The following is an 18,916-nucleotide window of genomic DNA, read 5'->3' on the forward strand; positions in this document are numbered from 1 at the left end:
GTAAACAACTGTGAAATTATGTTTTACAGAATTCAAATCAAATTACAAAATAATGATAACACAGTGGAGAGGTGCCAAAAATTGTGGAAGACTGTATGAAGTAAGCGCAAAAAGATCTGCTTATCTGGACACTTCGCGAAATCAAAGCTAACGTCGCAAAAATAAGCTACAAATTGTGACCAAATTAAGCAACACAAGTCACGTGGCACTGCACAGAATATGGATCGCATTACCTCAATTGTTGTTGTGGTCTTAAGTCCAGAGACTGGTTTGATTCAGCTCTCCATGCTACTCTATCCTGTGCTAGCTTCTTCATCTCCCAGTACCTACTGCAACCTACATCCTTCTGAATCTGTTTAGTGTATTCATCTCTTGGTCTCCCTCTACGATTTTTACCCTCCACGCTGCCCTCCAATACTAAATTGGTGATCCCTTGATGCCTCAGAATATGTTCTACAAATTTCTCTTCTCTCCAATTCTATTCAATTCCTCCTCATTAGTTATGTGATTTACCATCTAATCTTCAGCATTTTTCTGTAGCACCACATTTCGAAAGCTTCTACTCTCTTCTTGTCTAAACTATATCACTTCCATACATGGCTACACTCCAAACAAATACTTTCAGAAACAACTTCCTGACACTAAAATCTATACTCGATGCTAACAAATTTCTCTTCTTCAGATACGATTTCCTTGCCATTGCCAGTCTACATTTTATATCCTATCTTCTTCAGAAACGATTTCCTTGCCATTGCCAGTCTACATTTTATACCCTCTCTACTTCGACCATTAGCAGTTATTTTGCTCCCCAAATAGCAAAACTCATTAACTATTTTAAGCGTTTCATTTCCTAATCTAATTCCTGCAGCATCACCCGATTTAATTCGACTACATTCCATTATCCTCGTTTTGCTTTTTTTTTCAAAAAAACTGCTAGCATTTGCCGATCAGCACCAGATGGAGCTCACATTCTCCTCCCCCCCCCCCTGCCCTCCCCCTTTCTCTACGACAGCCAGAATCTAAGTTCACAGCCCGCAACTCTCTACTTTCAAAAAGCTCTACCTGGAGCGGCTGACTCAGGGTTGATGCCATTGCCATGGACGAAAATTGTTGCTAAATTCGTTCAAAAGCAGGGGAAAGGAGACATAACTTCCCTGATTTTGCTTACAATATGCGCAGTTTTAAACATGAAGTTGGCACTGAGCCGAAGCGGTGTCTTCATGATTGGTCACTCTTACTCCCCAGGAACGCTGTCGAGAGTGAGGCAATGCTATTGGCTGAACAAAAGTTTTCGAGCAAAGGCAATGGACTACTATGGTAGTCGGGTGGTTGATCTTTGAAGCACAAACAGAAAGGCAAAAAATTTTGTGCTCAGTTACTCTCTGGGGACTGTGGAATGGCCGCAGTGATCGCTCACCACACGGTGTGCTGGCGCCTGCCCGGCATTCAGTAACCGTGGAATGAGTCGCTTCCCGTTGTTGGCAAAACTGGCTGTGTCCCCTGAGGATTCACAGACTGCCTTCAGCTGAAAAAACAGGCCATAGAGAGGTTTCTAGAGTCACACCACCTCAGCGCGATGAGCGCAAGGCTGCCTTTCCAAACACACTACTACAGTATTCTCAACAAAAAAACGCGAAGTAGCAATATGTGATGGTAATGTCACATCAATACACTAACGTCTCAGTGTGAAGAGGTATCTACATCTACCTTACATTGCTTTTTCCAGATGATTTCCAACAATTTCTGTCCCTTGAAATGAAGTTTGAAATGCCTTAACTTTCCCTTCAGTAACTGAATTGTTTCAGTACCTATCCAATTTTCCTGTTTTCAGAGTTTCCCACAGTTTTTAAAAACATATATCAAAATTTGAAATATTGAAATTCAGGCATTCGAATGTAAAGAATAAGACGCGTTCACACAATGTTCTTCGTAAAAAATATGAACTTTATTAAAAAATATATATATAAGTTCAAAGTTCATGTCTGCCATTATGGTCATAATCACTTGTGCAACTTCTGTGGCACAAAATAAAGAGCAAGCGCAATAATCCATGTCATATTTTCTCTTTGATCGCCACTACGAAAGCATATGGGCTTCCTAAAGAAAACTGAGTTGCAATGAAATACTCACCTGACAGATTGATACCAAAGGGAGAAAGACACACAAAATACATTATATTAATGATTGATTACATAAAGGTAATTATAACTTTAGAAATGTCAGAACTGTAACGTAGTGATAAATGTGGAAATACTACATACGGAATCATATAATATTTCCATTTTAAATTCTGTTATATGGCGACGATATTTGTATACAAATTCTCAGTACCGATGTTACACATGACACAGAAATGCTACCTTCGCTACAGCCCGAACGTGTGAATTAGTCAACAGTTTTTCTTCAATAACGACACTACAATTAGTAAGTACAGACTTCACAATAATTTCATTATTAAAACGTGCTTTCAATAACAATTTTCAATACAAAAACTGTGTAAAGAAACAGCTGATAAACCTCTGAATGTAAGTACACATTTTCACGAATATACGCATAAAAAATTGTGTAAAGTCAACTGAACACACTTTGAGTCACTGAAGTACAACCAAGGAAGCTCAAGAGAATTTGATTTTTTCCGTACATCAAGATAAGGTAGAAAGGTATACATTTTGTCTACTACAAGGACAGTTTGAACGGCATACATTCCTTTGTCAGCCTTCATTCAGTAACGGCTGTTGCTGTGGTTCATCTGGGTACAGACGGTAGCAGCAGCAGCACTGGTTGTAGCATTCTGAACATGTTCATTGTGTCTGAACACCGAAGTGAACTCTCAAAACCAATAGCAACAAGTAATAATATCACACCCACTGCAACACCTGCTCCACCACTACTAAGCTGCTGCATAGCAAGGAGGATCCCACAACTACCTGATCCACGGATGCCAATTGCTTGTATTACAGTTACAGTAAATTGAAAAAAGAAAACGAAGAAAAATACCGTGAAGCTGAAAGAGTTATCACTCCTGAAGCGCTTATAAGTTGGTCTGCACCAGCATAGGAGTGAGAATGGTGTGAACAGAAATAGATACAGCAGTCCTAGACCAAATGTTGTGAAGTCAACCACACTAAACATTAGCAGCAGGCCACCAAACACATTCATCAGCATTATACATGCGTGAAACATACAAAGATAATACAGGTAACGAACAATCTTCTGGAACTCAGTGGTATGTCAGCAATAATATATTGGTGGAAACATAGTTGGAAACAGCACTTCTCTGGTAGAGGTGGCCAATTGTTACGACGAGCGTTATTTGGTGCATTCTTCAACACCTCTTCTCTGCGGGCCAAGTCCTGGGCTCTTCTTTCAAGTTGTTCTTGTCTACCCTGGAATTTTGGTGTTGTTATCTATGGATATTGTTGCTGATTTCGCTGACCAATTCGAGTATATATTGGGGGTGGATCCTCATGTGTTGGCTGCATGATGGTTGACTGCTGGTTGTGTTACACTGGCATTTAGGTATGGCGGAGGGTTCGCTGCACCTCGTACTGCAGGAAATCTCTGATCTCTCTCTGGTCGGCGAATGGATTATAATCTTCAACAAGACCTCTCTGTACACTGCTTGTATTACTGGTCACTTGTTGAAATGCTGGGTCCGCAAAAGGTTTTGTTTGCTACCCGAAGGGATTTTTCATGAAAACCAGCAGACATTTTTAATTTTCTTTACCTGCCCCTACACTTAATGTGGCGTTCACTACAAATAACGCTGTAATACTTTATAGTTATCCTGTTTTAATCCACCGTCAGATGATGTCGAGACACCACTGCGCAAGATTATGTCGTCACAACGACACTCCAATCACGTATCAGTATTAATATTGCAGTAAAGTGGCAATCAATGTTTAACTTTAACTATTACTAATGATAAGAAACTATATTGTAGCGAAAGTCCGTTGTGGAATCTTACACTACATATTATGCTAACATTTTCAAGCGACAGTCTAAAAATGTATATATTTAAAGAAATGCGTATTAACTTTTCTGTATTGAATTTTACACATTTATTTTGATCGGTTTCGGTTTTTAACCATAATCCAGGGACTATAACAAATAGACAGAAAGGAATAGACAGAAAGGAACAATGCAAATCATTGATGAAAAAGACACAATCCATAGTCGTTAAGTACTGAAACATCATACATGAAGGCAATCGTAAATGAGGACTTACAAATCAAGAAACAGTAGGACTTTTACGTTTCGTATATCACTGTACTGTCGAATATCAAATTGCAGGACATATTATGATACTCATCAACAGCTATCAGTGAAATATTATGACTCATTTAACCGAAATACAGAGACGGCGTCAAGGTTACTTGTAGAACCACAGTAAACATATGGTGCCACAGTAAAGTTATTACAATCCAAGGAAAAAAACATGATTTACAATCGATCATTATGAAAACATCTAACGTATAATATAACTTTTTAAAAATACAATATACTGACAAATTCACATCTGCTTATTACCAGGGTGTCAAAATACATGACAGGACTGTAGTTCAGGCTCATGTAAGTACCCATTAGGCGAGGCAATTACCCCCTATACGTGTGAAATACTTCATTGCATTGAGTACAACATGAAGCAAAAGTTTGAAAATTACAATATTACGCATAAGAACAAAGTAAACCAGTTTGGTATGAAACACAATTGTTTGTCATGTATACAATGCAATATCCAAAATCAATTAACAAGGAAATATGCCACAATCACATGAATAAAATTATTGTTGAGAAGTAAAAAGCGTAAACATTCACATATCACATAAAATCCATAGATGTGTATATTGAATGTTTATTACATTACTAATGAAGTGACATAGAAAGAAGGAGTGTAGTTCAGTGCATGATGGAGAAACATGGAATGTCTGGAAAAATCACCAGTACAAAAATGTTTCCGAAAATTTTAGAATGATGAAAGACACTCATATAAAATACACCAGGAACTTCATAATTGCACCGATGTTCTAACGTGTGTAATATCTAAATCATATATTCTCATAATAGAGTAAGCCGCAAGATACGCGTATCCAAGGGGGAAACATGAAATAATATGAAGGAAGTAGACGTATTTCTGGGAATGACCATTATAGGATAATCTATCCATGAGTCACGTAGCCGGCCGAGGTGGCCGAGCGGTTCTAGGCGTTACAGTCTGGAACCGCGCGGCCTCTACGGTCGCAGGTTCGAATCCTGCCTCGGGCATGGATGTGTGTGATGTCCTTAGGTTAGTTAGGTTTAAGTAGTTCTAAGTTCTAGGAGACTGATGACCTTAGAAGTTAAGTCCCATAGTGCTCAGGGCCGAGCCATGAGTCACGTAAGTGCAGAACACCAGGAAGAGGCAGTAACTTCACCTCTTGGTGATGTTCAGCGTCATCATGTATGGATTACAGATATAAGACAATCATTTAGCAAAAGTATACTGCTTGGAAATCATCAGGAAGACCCACCAGTGTAGAGGCAGTAAAGACATTAGCACTTGATGAACCAGTACAGTAACTGGCCAACATTAATAAGTTCTTAGCAATCAGGAAAAATAGAGCAATTAGTGAAAACCAGATTTAGAGCTCTATAAGATATCGTATTTATAGCCCCTTACGGTTGAACACTGGGAGGGGGGGGGGGGCACCAGCATCCAAAAAATACGGCCTTAGGCTGTCCATAGGGAGCAATAAACATAAGCTATGAAGTATGTGCGCTAATCAGGAATAAGAACTATGTCATACCACAGAAACAATTTTTATTTTTATTTTTCCTTCCAGATCCTATTAGAAGTTGCCAGTTTTATTATCTTTCCCTAGTGGTAAAACTTTCAATTATTTCGAGAGGGACTAAAAGACTGGCTTTACCATTTGTAAGAAGCACTGCTATGACTAGCACATGGAGTGTCCTTAAAGCAAGTAGAATTACTTTTATAAACCAGTCAAGTACACTACAGTCACTCAAAGTTACCCTACATGTACCACAGGTCTTTTTTTATATTCTGTAAATAAGTAAAGGCTTTCAACCATAATGTAGAAAGCCACAAAGTAGAAACGTAAGTAAACTAAGAAGACCCAATGTGAAGAAAAGTAAACAGAGTACACTGCAGACCTCAGAATATGATGTACCAATGCTTTTCCCTTGGGTTCCGCACATCGACCTTGAAATTCTATGTAACCACATATATCGCGGTCTTGATGCTATACTATGTTGTCTGTAAATCTGATGTGTTCCACTTGTGTAGTTGAATTACGAGAATCTGGAAGTTCCCTGTGCGATATTACGGAAGGTCCTAGCAGGAATGTGGCCACTGTACATGACTGCTGGCAGCAGTAGTCACGAGAATGTACAGTCCCATGAAGACCGGGCTCTGGTCGGTCACGTGGAAATACCATGATGAAAGACCATGGTGTTCGGTGTGTGGCTCTGACGCATCGTACTGCATCTGCAGTAGTAATTTGAGCAGCAGTCAGCACCGCAATGACGCAATGAGATGTTACAAGTCGCTTGCTTCAAGGACAGTTCCGAGCCAGACGCCCTGTAGCGTGCATTCCAAAAACCTGACAACGCCGAATTTTGCGACTTCAATGGCGTCAAGCGAGAGCCTATTCGAGGGAGGGTGAAGGTCTGTTGTGTTTTCTGATGAAAACTAGTTCTGGCTGGGTACCAGTGGTGGTCTTGTGTTTTTAGAAGGAGGCCAGTTAAGGGCCTACAAAAAACCTGTCAGTGACCTAGACACACTGGACCTGCACCTGGAGTTGCAGTATGGTGTGCGATTTCGTATGACAGCAGGAACACTTTTGTGCACCCTGACTGCAAGTTTGTACATAAATCCGGTTATTCGACCCGTTGTGCTGCCATTCATAAATAGCATTCCAGTGGGGTTTTCCAACATGATAAGACTCACCCACATAGCACTGTTGTAACCCAACAGGCTCTACAGAGTGATGACACGTTGCCTTGGGCTGCTCGATCACCAGATCTGTCTCCAATCGAGCTCATATGGGACATATTCAGATGAAAACTCCAGCGTCATCTACAAACGTTACTAACCGAGTCACTGTTTACCGACAAAGTGCAACCGGCATGGAACTCCATTCCATAGACTGACAACCGGCACCAGTACAACACAATATACATGCATGTTTGCATGCTTGAATTCAAAATTCCAGTGGTTACACCAGTTGCCAATGTATCAGAATTTCACATTTGCATTGGCTTTTCTTGCGTTTACATTAACTTGTAATCTTGCAGTCTTAATGACATAAATATATTACCCAGACAAATGTATTTCCCTAAATTATCTTTTGGTGTTGCGATTTTTTTCCGTCAGTGTACGAAGCACGAAGTGTTTACTGCTTGTGTATCCGGCCGTTTTCCTAAGTTCTCATGGTGACTAAGACTCCGGAGACACCAGGAAATTTGATGTCAGTTCTCGGAAAAAAACTTGTGTGAAATTTCATTGAAGTCCAAGAGCGTCAATTATCACCCTTACCTCGTTCATAAAAGGTATGTGCGACTTCACCAGTAAGAGGTCTCCGTAAGGCTGGAAAAACCTTAATGTTTGACTGAAAATGCAGTCACCTTTTGACCTTTTGACGATAAAAAAACCAACATTCCACCCCCCCCCCCCTGCGTAAACATAAGAAAGCAATCCATTCATCACAATGACCGCTTACTACAACGACATCCTCTGTTGTTTTCTTTCTCGTTGTCCTAAACTCCTGTGTGAAATTTGTAAACTACATGTCCTATGGACAATTCAGGTTACGTGCAGGCAGACTTCGTAATAACTATACGATGTGCTTACCATGTGCTTAACATGTGTACTCAGTAGTTATGCGATAACTATACGCATACGTTGCATCCCTGTGTGTGCTCAGGGGACTGTCAGTCCATATGTTGTAAATTATGTTTAATTCCTCTTCATACAATGAGCGTCTACGTCGTCTTCCCGCGTTGAAAACATTCTAACATGTAATATCTTGCATCAGAGTAGAACGTGTCTGAAATGTCCTGCTAAACCTGCAGGACAGGACAGGTAGTTGGAACTGTGGAAAGGGGCCAAAATGAGCGGCTGTCATTTACATTCGAACACGCATAACTTTATTTATTTGACCAAACATTACAGTACAAATTCTTTAACTTAGTTATCGGCTGAATACGCCACACTATCTTATCCCTTAAGGTCACAACCACTTTAAAGAATATTTAGAAAGCAGAAGGCCTCACGTTAAGTAAGTTCTATAATTTGGCTGAAGGCCCAAAAATCTAACACTTGAAAAGCAAGAACCTTAATTTAAAGATGGCTGAAGGCCCATGGTTTAAGACTCAAGTTAAAATTAAATTAAAAAACACAAGGCAGAAGGCCTTATCTTCAATTACGCTGAAGGCCCCAAACAGTCTGATGCTCGAAAGACAAAGAGCCTTGATTTAAAAACGGCTGAAGGCCTCGTGACTTAAATCTCAAGGTAAAATAAATTTAAACAACAAAGCCTGATCTTAAATTAGGCTGAAGACCCCAAACAATCTAGCACTTGAGAAGCAAGGAACTTTAATTTTAAAACAGCTGAAGGTCCATGGCTTGAAACACAACTAAAATAATTTTTATCAGGCAGAAGGTCCAAGGCTTTATCTTTAAACAATATATTAATCAGGCTGAAGGCCCAAACAATCTATCACCTGACAAGCAAGAAACCTTTAATTTTAAAATTGCTGAAGGCCCATGACTCAAAACACAACAAAAACAATTTTTAGTAGGGAGAAGGCCCAAGGCTTTATCTTTAAACAATGAGATGTGAGAGGTGGCATGAGCCCCCTCTCATATTTCTATCTAACGATTTTCCTCTCCGATTGCATGCGGTGTAAAGTTGCTATTCCTTCAGACACGAACTTCCCACGCAGCGTCTCTCGTCACCCGGGTGGTCCGGTGACAGGGGGGCTCTGCTAATCTTGAAAGGGTAAGCCAACGGGTGTGAGGGAGTCGAGTGAAAGCTTTCCAGACGCCGACATGGTAGAATAGTGGAGGAGACACGCTCGGAGGGGCCTGAAGTAGCGGCTGGGCTAGAGGTCCCGTTATTCGCAGAAACTTAGCGAAAAAACTTTCTGGTGGGCTACCAGCGAGGTGTGGGAATGACTTGTGTACCCAGGCAGTTTTGGCGGGAAAATTCCCGCGCTTTCTGCAAAATCGTAACTGTGATTGGCTTGGTCAGGGCATAGCTCCATGAAGTAGCAAAATCGGCGCAGAAATTGGCGCCAAGAATCTCCATTGGTGGAATGGTATTGCTCCGGCAGTAGAGTGGAATTTTCCGCCGGTTTTCGAGTTGCTGATTGGAACGGTTAACCACGGCCACTGTCGTGGGGGCGGGAACGTTCTGTGTTCGGTTTGTACGGGTGCTCTTGTGGGTAGTCGGCTCTCGCCTTTTGGTCGGAGTAGGTTACAAGACTGAGCTCTCGCTGCTCTGGTCAGCCTGCTTCCGTTGGCTGTCTAATATATGTTTATTTAATTGTAACTGCTTGACGAAGTTGCTGAAGTTTCGACTTCAACGTAACTTTCCGAGTACAGTTGGCAATTGTGCGTTCTGTGTACAAGAGGCCTATGTTGTCTGTCTTGAGCAGTTTTGGCTAAAGTTGACTGTATCGGAGTTACTGTGTGACTTCGCTTGTTAAAATCAATCACTGTACCGTCAGTGATTGTGTGGAGAGACTTCTTCGTCTCCCTCAGAGGCGCATTTGTATTGCTAGGAAGTCTTTAGTCTGGAACAACCAGACCAGGACAATTTGTTTCGGGCTGTACTCGCGACATTATCATCACCACGACGGGACGTCGAAGCAACCAGCCATCGCTTCCAGTACGCCAGATCGTGTCCTTGCAGCTAAGAAGACAGCTTGGTAATGTACGTCCGCAGCACCGGCAAAGCAGGCATTTTTGCTAGGCCATAATCAGAGCTCAGCAGAGCGCGCCTGTTCGTCTTTTCTAACTTTGTTCTATCTTGGGTGTTCATTGTCTGAGTTCTCACTAATGTAGCAGCAATTAATGTTGGGTTAGCTATGTGTCTCTCTTAAGATTTGAGTTGCTAGGAATTGGCTTCACATACCACTTTGTCATAAACGTCACAATCTAGTTTAGGGACAACTTCACCTCCACAGCGTTTATTTGAGTATCCAATTTGAGCCAATTTGATGTATTGTGAATGTTTCATGTGTTTTTGTTTATTATTTTGTGTTTAGTCTTAATAAATCACATTGTTATTTTGGACAGAACTTTCATTCTGTTAATCGGTAGAGCAACCCTATCATTTCTCACTACGTTAATGAAACCTTCCTTTATTTAACTTATTTATCAAATTAAATTATTGCAGGTGCCAAACTCTTTTTCTACTCCACTTGCAGGGTTTGTTACAGTCAGTTCGCGTATCTTTTTAATCCATGTGCAGCAGCAAAAGTCGGAGTTAGAATAGTGGGGCTTAGAGCTTCATTTACATTTGTAGATTCTAGAAGAATTTAGTGTTAAATACACTGCTAGCCCCGGCACCTAGCAGACGTACAAATACACACAACAGAAAATAAGAAAAGGCAGTGCAGCTAACGGCTCACAGAAGTTTCGGGGGTCGGCCAGAACTTGAAATACTAATGTTAACTTAGGTGAGACAAGCAGTCGGCCCAACCATTCTAGATCCGACGACAACCCAACCAACAGTCTATGGACCCACCGACAACGTATATTGCGCTCCACTCGACCTGTACACAACTGGGACTTCAATGCAAACGTAAAATGCATGGACGCCCACAACGAGGCATACATTAAGCTGTCGAACTATACACCGCGCTGGGCAGCGACAACAGGGTGAGGAAAGGACACTGCCTAAATTTACGTCAACGGACAGGGCAGGTAGCCAGAACGTTAACGGCCACACGGCACTGGTGCACTTCAATTGCAAATAACCAAATACAGTTAGACTCCACTGTACGGTGGCTAAACCTTCGCCAACTCGAACACACACGTTGTTACTCTCGGGAATGTCCGAACAGCCAACAACGAGAACCAAATGGCACAATGTCAACAATCTTGACTTGCTGGTAAATTAAACCCAAACTCAACTTTCGAGTCCAGGGTCGGTGAGCCACAAACCTCGTAGCAATGGGAACAGCCCCATACACTTCGACACTGCGTAGAGACCGCCAGCGGGCCAGGCCAAATACCCCCCGCGGAGATTTCCTCGTTGCTCCACGCCAACCGACCGACTGCTACACATCAGCACGGAGACAGCACTAAAATAACTGAGCAGTCGACATCACAAGCTACACTTGCACGAAGGACTAGACAATATTAATGGCAACGACTGTGCAATAACAAGGGCGAATCACGAGTCGGCACACGCAGGCAACCCATAAGCGATCGCTGGCCAACATACACGTCGTCCGACAAGACGACCGACCGACGACCAACCAAGGTGGTCCGCAATCAAGTGATATATATCGGCAACCGTAGGGCGAGTCATGGTTGTCCGGACCTCACTGCAGCCGCGCCCCGACTGAACTTCTGCCGCGTCCTAAGTCAAACACTGCCAGGTCCGAAATGCACTGCTAGCGCCTCTCAACTCACTGGCAGATCCTAACTAACTCCGAACACACGATAACCGGGAAGTAATAGCAGTCAGCAGGACTTATATCAAACTTTCTGGCAGATTAAAACTGTGTGCCGAACCGAGACTCGAATTCGGGACCTTTGGCTTTTGCGGGCAAGTGCTCTACCACCTGAGCTACCCAAGCACGACTCACACCCCGCTCTCACAGCTTTACTTCTGCCAGTACCTCGTCTCCTACCTTCCAGACTTAACAGAAGCTCTCCTGCTAACCTTGCAGAACTAGCACTCCTGAAAAAAAGGATATTGCGGAGACATGGCTGAGCCACAGCCTGGGGGATGTTTCCAGAATGAGATGTTCACTCTGCAGCGGAGTGTGCGCTGAAATGAAACTTCCTGGCAGATTAAAACTGTGTGCTGAACCGAGACTCGAACTCGGGACCTTTGCCTTTCGGGGGCACTTGCGAGCACTTGCCCGCGAAAGGCAAAGGTCCCGAGTTCGAGTCTCGGTCCAGCACACAGTTTTAATCTGCCAGGAAGTTTCATATCAGGGCACACTCCGCTGCAGAGTGAAAATCTCATTCAGAACTTATATCGATAAGCACCGCTGCTGCCGCTCACGGCCAGGCAAGGCGGCAGCTCAGTGAAGCCAGTAACTGAAATTAACATAACGAGGTGGTAGTACAGTAAAAACAGGACGTCAAAAGAGATATGGCAGGAACACGAGCCACGCACGGCTCAGTGTCGTACTTCCCATCATTTAATAATTAATACGTTATACTCTGAAGTGACAGAATTCATGGGATAGCTGTATGTACATGTACAGATGGCGGTAGTATCGGGTAGACAAGATATAAAAGAGCAGTCCATTGACGGAGCTGTCATTTATACTCAGCTGATACGTGAAGTGTTGGGAATTCATATTCTGAGATCCACAGTGTCAAGTGTGTGTCTAGAATACCAAATTTCAGACATTACCTCTCATCACGGCCGATGCCGTGGCCTACCGTCTTCACTCAGCAACCGAGAGCCATCGCGTTTGTGTTAGAGTTTTCTGGGCTAACGGAAATAACACTGCGTGAAATAACCACAGAAATCAATGTAGGACGTGCGACGATCGTATCGGTTAGGACAACGCAGCGAAATTTGGCGGTTTTAGAATCAAGTACAACATTTCCTCTTTTTAACACACTGAAACCTCCAGACGAAACACTTTTGATGGATTATTGGCAGTATACAAAAGTTTGGAACTTTGATCACACTCATCGCATTTTCAGTTAAATCGCAAAATACAAAATGCTCTCTACTAGAATGTGGTATTCAGTTATTTGTACACCCCAAGAACCATGGAGCAGGAGATTCACTTGCAGGAAATCAGGTTTTACATAAATCTATCATTTCTACCATTTATAGCCACTTCCTTCACTATCCCTTCCAAGACTATCTACCACTACGAATGTAATTTCTGCAATAGCGACACTGGACGTCTTTTACAGCCCTCCAACGCAACCCACATCAACCCCTACTATCCATATTTCTTTACTTGCTACGCATTCATTTACACAAACACCCGTGGTTGTAGACGTACCTGCTCATTTACGAGTAGGGCACAGCCGTCGCACTACGAACGTTACGTGATTCAGTCTTTCTTTTAATGTTCCTTAATATCGAAGGTGGAATTTTAACATTAAATTACACATTATTATGGCAGTCTAAGTAATTGTTATTGAATACTGCACAAACTTCAAATGGACGCAGATACGTGACACCGTTTTCTAATATAGTCATTCTAAAAAAATTGTCGGAACATTCTGGCAGTGATTCAGTTCCTCAAAGATAGCACTGCTCTCTTTTGTCACGAGACTCGCTATGTGTACGCCAATGTTCTTTCGCTTTCCCGTAAAAGTGGAAATCGCCTGGCGGAAAATCTTTCTTCCTCCCCGATGAGTATCCCCCATATCCTTCGTCAAATTTTTGGCGCCATTACACTACGGCTAGACGAGAAATTGCGTTTGGTTCATAAACCGCCAGAATTTCACCGCGAATCTGTGTGAAATTTAACTGTTTTGCACACAAGAGTCCTACTATACCGCGTATTTCGACTTTTGAGTACGTTTCTAGTTCCTGCGCCGTTTCATTCCGAAACTGTTTGCATCTGTCAGGAGTACTGCAACAGAAGTGTGTCTGCAAGACACCCGGTACATGTACTGTCTACTGACGATCCACTCTCGATGCGTAATGGTCTTACAGCGGAACGATACGTGTTACATTCTTTTTTTTTTCCTACGTTGGTACTGAAAATGTTATGGTAAATTTTTAAAATTTATGGAAGATAAAGAGGACATTTTAATCGTCTCGTCCTTAAAGTATCGGCGATTAATTGAGTTGCTGCTGAAATTCATGGGATATACTTGCCACAGAAATTCCACTTTTTCAATGTTCTTAATAATTTTCATTCTTACTTTTCCTGTGACATCCATCAACAATGTGCGTCCAATTGTTACAGTACTTGCAGTTTGACTACTGTTTTAGATTTCGGGATAATGATATTTTTCGTGACATCTATTGATTATTGTGTTAGTGATGCGGTACGAATGTAATTTAAATCACTCAAAAAGAAAACATGGTCCGTTGTAAGATGAAATGTAAACGATATTTATTTAAACCGTACTATTAACTAATTTCCACCATAAGTCATTTTCATACATCTGAGTACCATCTTCTTTTGCATACACCGTATACTTTACTTCAGCGTCTTTCCACAAATATAAAGGTATTTAATTACGTTTTTCCGTGTTGTTAAAAGGAAGTCTTTAAAATTTTGTTTATGTGCGGATCCACAGCCTCTAAATACTTTATAAAAGAAATCATGCCCCGTTGTGGGCTAGAATGTAAACGTTCTTTGTTTAAATCGTGCGATAGCTAATTTCGACAGTAAGTCTTTTTCAGGCACCTTAGTACCGTCATCTTTTCCAGTTATCTTTTATTGAGCGGTATACATTCATTCAACTTCAGCATCTTTCTCCAAATACTTCGGTTCTTAATTACGTTACCCTGTGGCACTTAATGCAATGAGACAATGTAATTAAGTCTCAGAATATTAGGATCAAAATGCTGAAGTTGAATGCATGTATACGATTCAGTAAGCTGTGTCTGCAAAATATGAGAACAAATTGCTTGTAAATGTTTTGTAGTCGAAGTCAGGTAGGTAACTGCACGATTTAAATAAAAACTTTTACATTGTAGCCAACAAACCACTATCGTTTATAAAGTGTTTAGAGGTTGTGGATTCACGCACAAAAATTTTTCTTCAGAAATTTAGATCAATAAGTTGTTTAGTAATTTCAACTTTGTACTCTTCATACCTGAAACTAGTGTACTGAAATAAACTTGTCATTATCTATTGTTCCTATGAGGTGGAGAGCTGGTTGTGGCCGAGCAGTTCTAGGCGCTTCATTCCGGAACTTCGCTGCTGCTACGGTCGCAGGTTCGAATCCTGCCTCGGGCATGGATGTGTTTGATGTCCTTACGTTAGTTAGGTTTAAGTAGTTCTATGTCTAGGGGATTGATGACCTCAGATGTTATGTCCCATAGTGCTTAGAGCCATTTTTTTATGATGTAGAGATAGAAAATAAATTCGAGGGACGTTTGGTAGTAAACCAACACATTTCTTTTTCTCGGTCAGTTTCGTTTGAAAAAATACGGAATTTATTGTGGGACATCGTGCAATATTTCCGCTTCGGGACTTATGGGTTGGTGAAGTTCCGCTATACGTAGCCTTCAAAATGGCGGTTACATTGCGAGCAGAGAGCTATCATTGAGTTCCTTTTTGCGGAAGACCAGAGCGTCGCAAATATCAACAGGCGCTTGCAGAATGACTGTGGAGATCTGACAGTGAACACAGATCTCGGACGTGCCAGCCAGCCGTAGACGGCTGTGACTCCTGCTATGTTAGAACGTGCGGACCCTCTCATTCGAGGCGCTCGACAGATCCCAATCAGACACCTTGCTGCACAAATGGACATCTCTGTTGGTAGTGCTGACACACTCGTTCACCAGTTGTGGAACTCAAAGGTGTGTGTCTGCTGGGTTCCTCGCGGCTTAACAGAAGACCATAAAGAGCAACGAAGGACCGTTTGTGTTGAGCTGCTTTGCGCTACGAAGCTGTTCGTGACAGCTATTGAGATTATTCGTGCAGGGAGACGTTGGCTACGACGTCGTCTAGTAGAGTGGTGCAATGCGGGGGTACAGGTCCTCCCAGTAACGCGGTGTAACGGCTGTATCATTGAACAGAGATTGTGTTGAAAAATAGTGTTTTGCAGCCAAAAGAGTGGGGAATAATATGGCGTATTGGAATCCAGGAACCAGTCTACTTTCAGAAAAAAGTGCGTTGCTTTAATTACGGAATACCACTCGTTTATTGAAAAAAAGTGACTCATTTTCGGCTGAGTGTCGGGTGTAGTTGAGACGAGCCGTCATCAGAGTGGTAGTGAGGTTGATAACCCCTCCACGGCTCCTTGGCGCGGGCAGTCCTGCCCCCTCGCCGCCGCCGCGGTGGTATTCCTGTTGGCGACCCTGTCTCCCTTGTCCCCCTCCCTCGCCGCCACTCCCGCCTGACTGAGTTATGGCCCGCCCAGTGCCAATAACACGACACATGATTTACTGCCACACTAAATTACCTTCTTCGGAGGGCGAGCGAGATCTAGCGGCCGGCGACCCGCAGACAGAAACAAACCACTCGGTCGCCAGTGGCATTGTTGTACAGGTGTCCCTACCGTCACCCCTCGCTGTTATTGGACGGCCTGCGTCACTGCCGCACTCTCGTAGTACCCTCAACTTTATCCACTTATCGTGCACTGTAGTCAGCTCCCCAACTCGCTTCCTCCCACACCAGTGTCGCACCGAGTTATCATCGCCACCTATGCGCCCTACCTCACACCTCCGTGCCGCAGTAATATACGGTTCTAATATTTCTGCATTTGTATTGTCACGTAACGAACAAATGAAAGGGGCCAACTGTATAATATTTCATCCAGCTGCGGTTGTGAGCTCTTCACACTCTTTTTTTTATAGTCTCTCAGCTTCTACACCTAGTCTCTATTCCTCATTCCCTCCTCCCTCCCCTAGCCTTCTCCCTTTCCCTTCTCCCTCATTCTTCCCCCCCCCACCCCCCTCCCCCACCCCCCGCTCCCACCCATCTCTCCCTCATTTTTTCTCTGCAGTACTCCATAAAATATTTTTCGCTCAATAATGGAGTAGGGGGATATATAAAAAGAAAGTTATGCAACTGAACTGAAAATGGCAATGAACGTATGCTCATGCATATTTCTGCTATGCATCACGTGGCAGTCCGTGCCGTGGCTACAAATGTGGCGCAGGATTTCAAATAAACTATCTGAAGTAGATGGCGCCATAATAAACCCAAGTTTACACTATTACATCAGAGTTACAGGCTGCTTACTTATAATAACATTTTGTAGAAATTAATTCATTTCACAAGATCATCCTCAGATGTTGGACACGGTGACGGCAAAACTACAGCAATATTTGCTACGTTTATTCTTCTTCTCCATGTTTTTTGTTAGTTTTCACATACACACAAGATATATTTAGGTCTTGATTTCATTTATTTGCCATCTGCTGACTATTCTTCGTAGTTCCTAAATGATTCAGGAAAAACTTCTGAAAGTCATGTGCAGCGTTTGGTTAATTTCGATTATTAGTTATTTAAAACGATCATGACGACGAGTATATCAACATAACACGGGAGGTTGGTTTGTGGCATAGGAAGTGCAGGCAGAACACAGGAGTCCACCGACATTCATCGTAAAGAAATTTTTATGGCGAGGAACTATTCTTCCAAGTGATTCCAATAATATTTCTCGATCTAAATGTGGTTCCATCCCGAAACCACTCTACAAGAATAAGAATTATTAATGTTACAGCTTTTGGCGATTGTTATACTGAAGTACACTTAAATTTATATTGAGTAAGGTGAAGTAATGGTAAAAAATGGTACAAACTGAGAACAGTACGTAAAGCTGTTTTTATGCAGATTGGTTCAGTTGTATTACAGTTATGCCACAATATTTCTGAACGACTCCTTCAAGATTGCCACTATCGATATCCTCCCACATCATTATGTGAAGTGGCCGTGCGGTTCTAGATGCTTCAGTTTGGAACCGTGTGACCGCTATGGTCGCAGGTTCGAATCCTGCCTCGGGCATGGATGTGTGTGATGTCCTTAGGTTAGTTAGGTTTAAGTAGTTCTAAGTTCTAGGGGACTGATGACCACAGATGTTAAGTCCCATGTGCTCAAAGCCATTTGAACCATTATGTGAAGTAAGAAACCATCAAAGATTTCGATGTTGATGTTAAACCACAGATTTAAATTAAACCACAGATTTGTTAAACCATAGATTTAAGTTACGTAGTGATTCTCCTAACTAGTATATATTTACTGTGCTGTATACTAAACGTCACCTATTTCATATAACGTAAGTGTTCCACTTTAGTGTAAGCAAAGAAATTAAACTTTTCTTTGAACGCAATGATACGGACTGAGGTGACAGCTTGTACGAGCGGACACTTGGTTTGTGTCTCAAACGTGCAAGTGCATCAGAAATAACGCAGGTTATTTAATGGTAACATTTTATTCCGCATCAAACTCCAAAAGACCAAAAGTTGTCAATCTATATCTCTGGTGATTCAGGGGACTACTAAGCATCCCCTCTCGTATTAGTCTATTTCTTCAAAATTCGCGTTCTTAGATTACAGTAAAAGTACTTGTATTTCATGTTTCTGTGGGGAAATAACAATCTATTAGCTGCCGTATTTTACGGGATACAAACGCTACGAACTATATGACGCACCTTAATTTTTAACCATTTTTAAACAACATTTTTACCACTTTTATTATTAAATCGCAAAGCCAGACTAAAAATATTTGTTTATAGGAGGAAACTGACCTTTAAAATTCTTGAAAATACTCATCTGAACTTTCTTCATCCTCCTCCTCTTCCTCTGACACGATTTTTCGATTAGAGGTCGTTTTCAAGTTCCCTTCGGCGTGAATCCATGTCGAGTTTCATCCATCATCCGTTTCTTTCATTCCTCTGTCATACACACTTTAAATGGATTATTTATCGATACATCAGGAAGTTGCAATTGTGAAGTAAGTCCTCCGGGAGTATAAGCAAGCTCTGTATTTCGCTGCCTCAATTTCACATTCACAGTATTTTTCAAATGACTACTAAACTGATCCAGCACAAGGAGAGAACTCTTCTTCA

The 18,916-nt window shown here is 41.9% G+C and overlaps 1 pseudogene; it reads right to left on the reverse strand.

Moving 5' to 3' along the window:
• Positions 1 to 2,722: 2,722 nt before the first annotated feature.
• LOC124795794 overlaps positions 2,723 to 18,916 on the reverse strand; it is a 29,416-nt pseudogene continuing 13,222 nt past the window's right edge.

Source organism: Schistocerca piceifrons, chromosome 4, assembly GCF_021461385.2.
Source record: "Schistocerca piceifrons isolate TAMUIC-IGC-003096 chromosome 4, iqSchPice1.1, whole genome shotgun sequence".
Classification (NCBI taxonomy): domain Eukaryota; kingdom Metazoa; phylum Arthropoda; class Insecta; order Orthoptera; family Acrididae; genus Schistocerca; species Schistocerca piceifrons.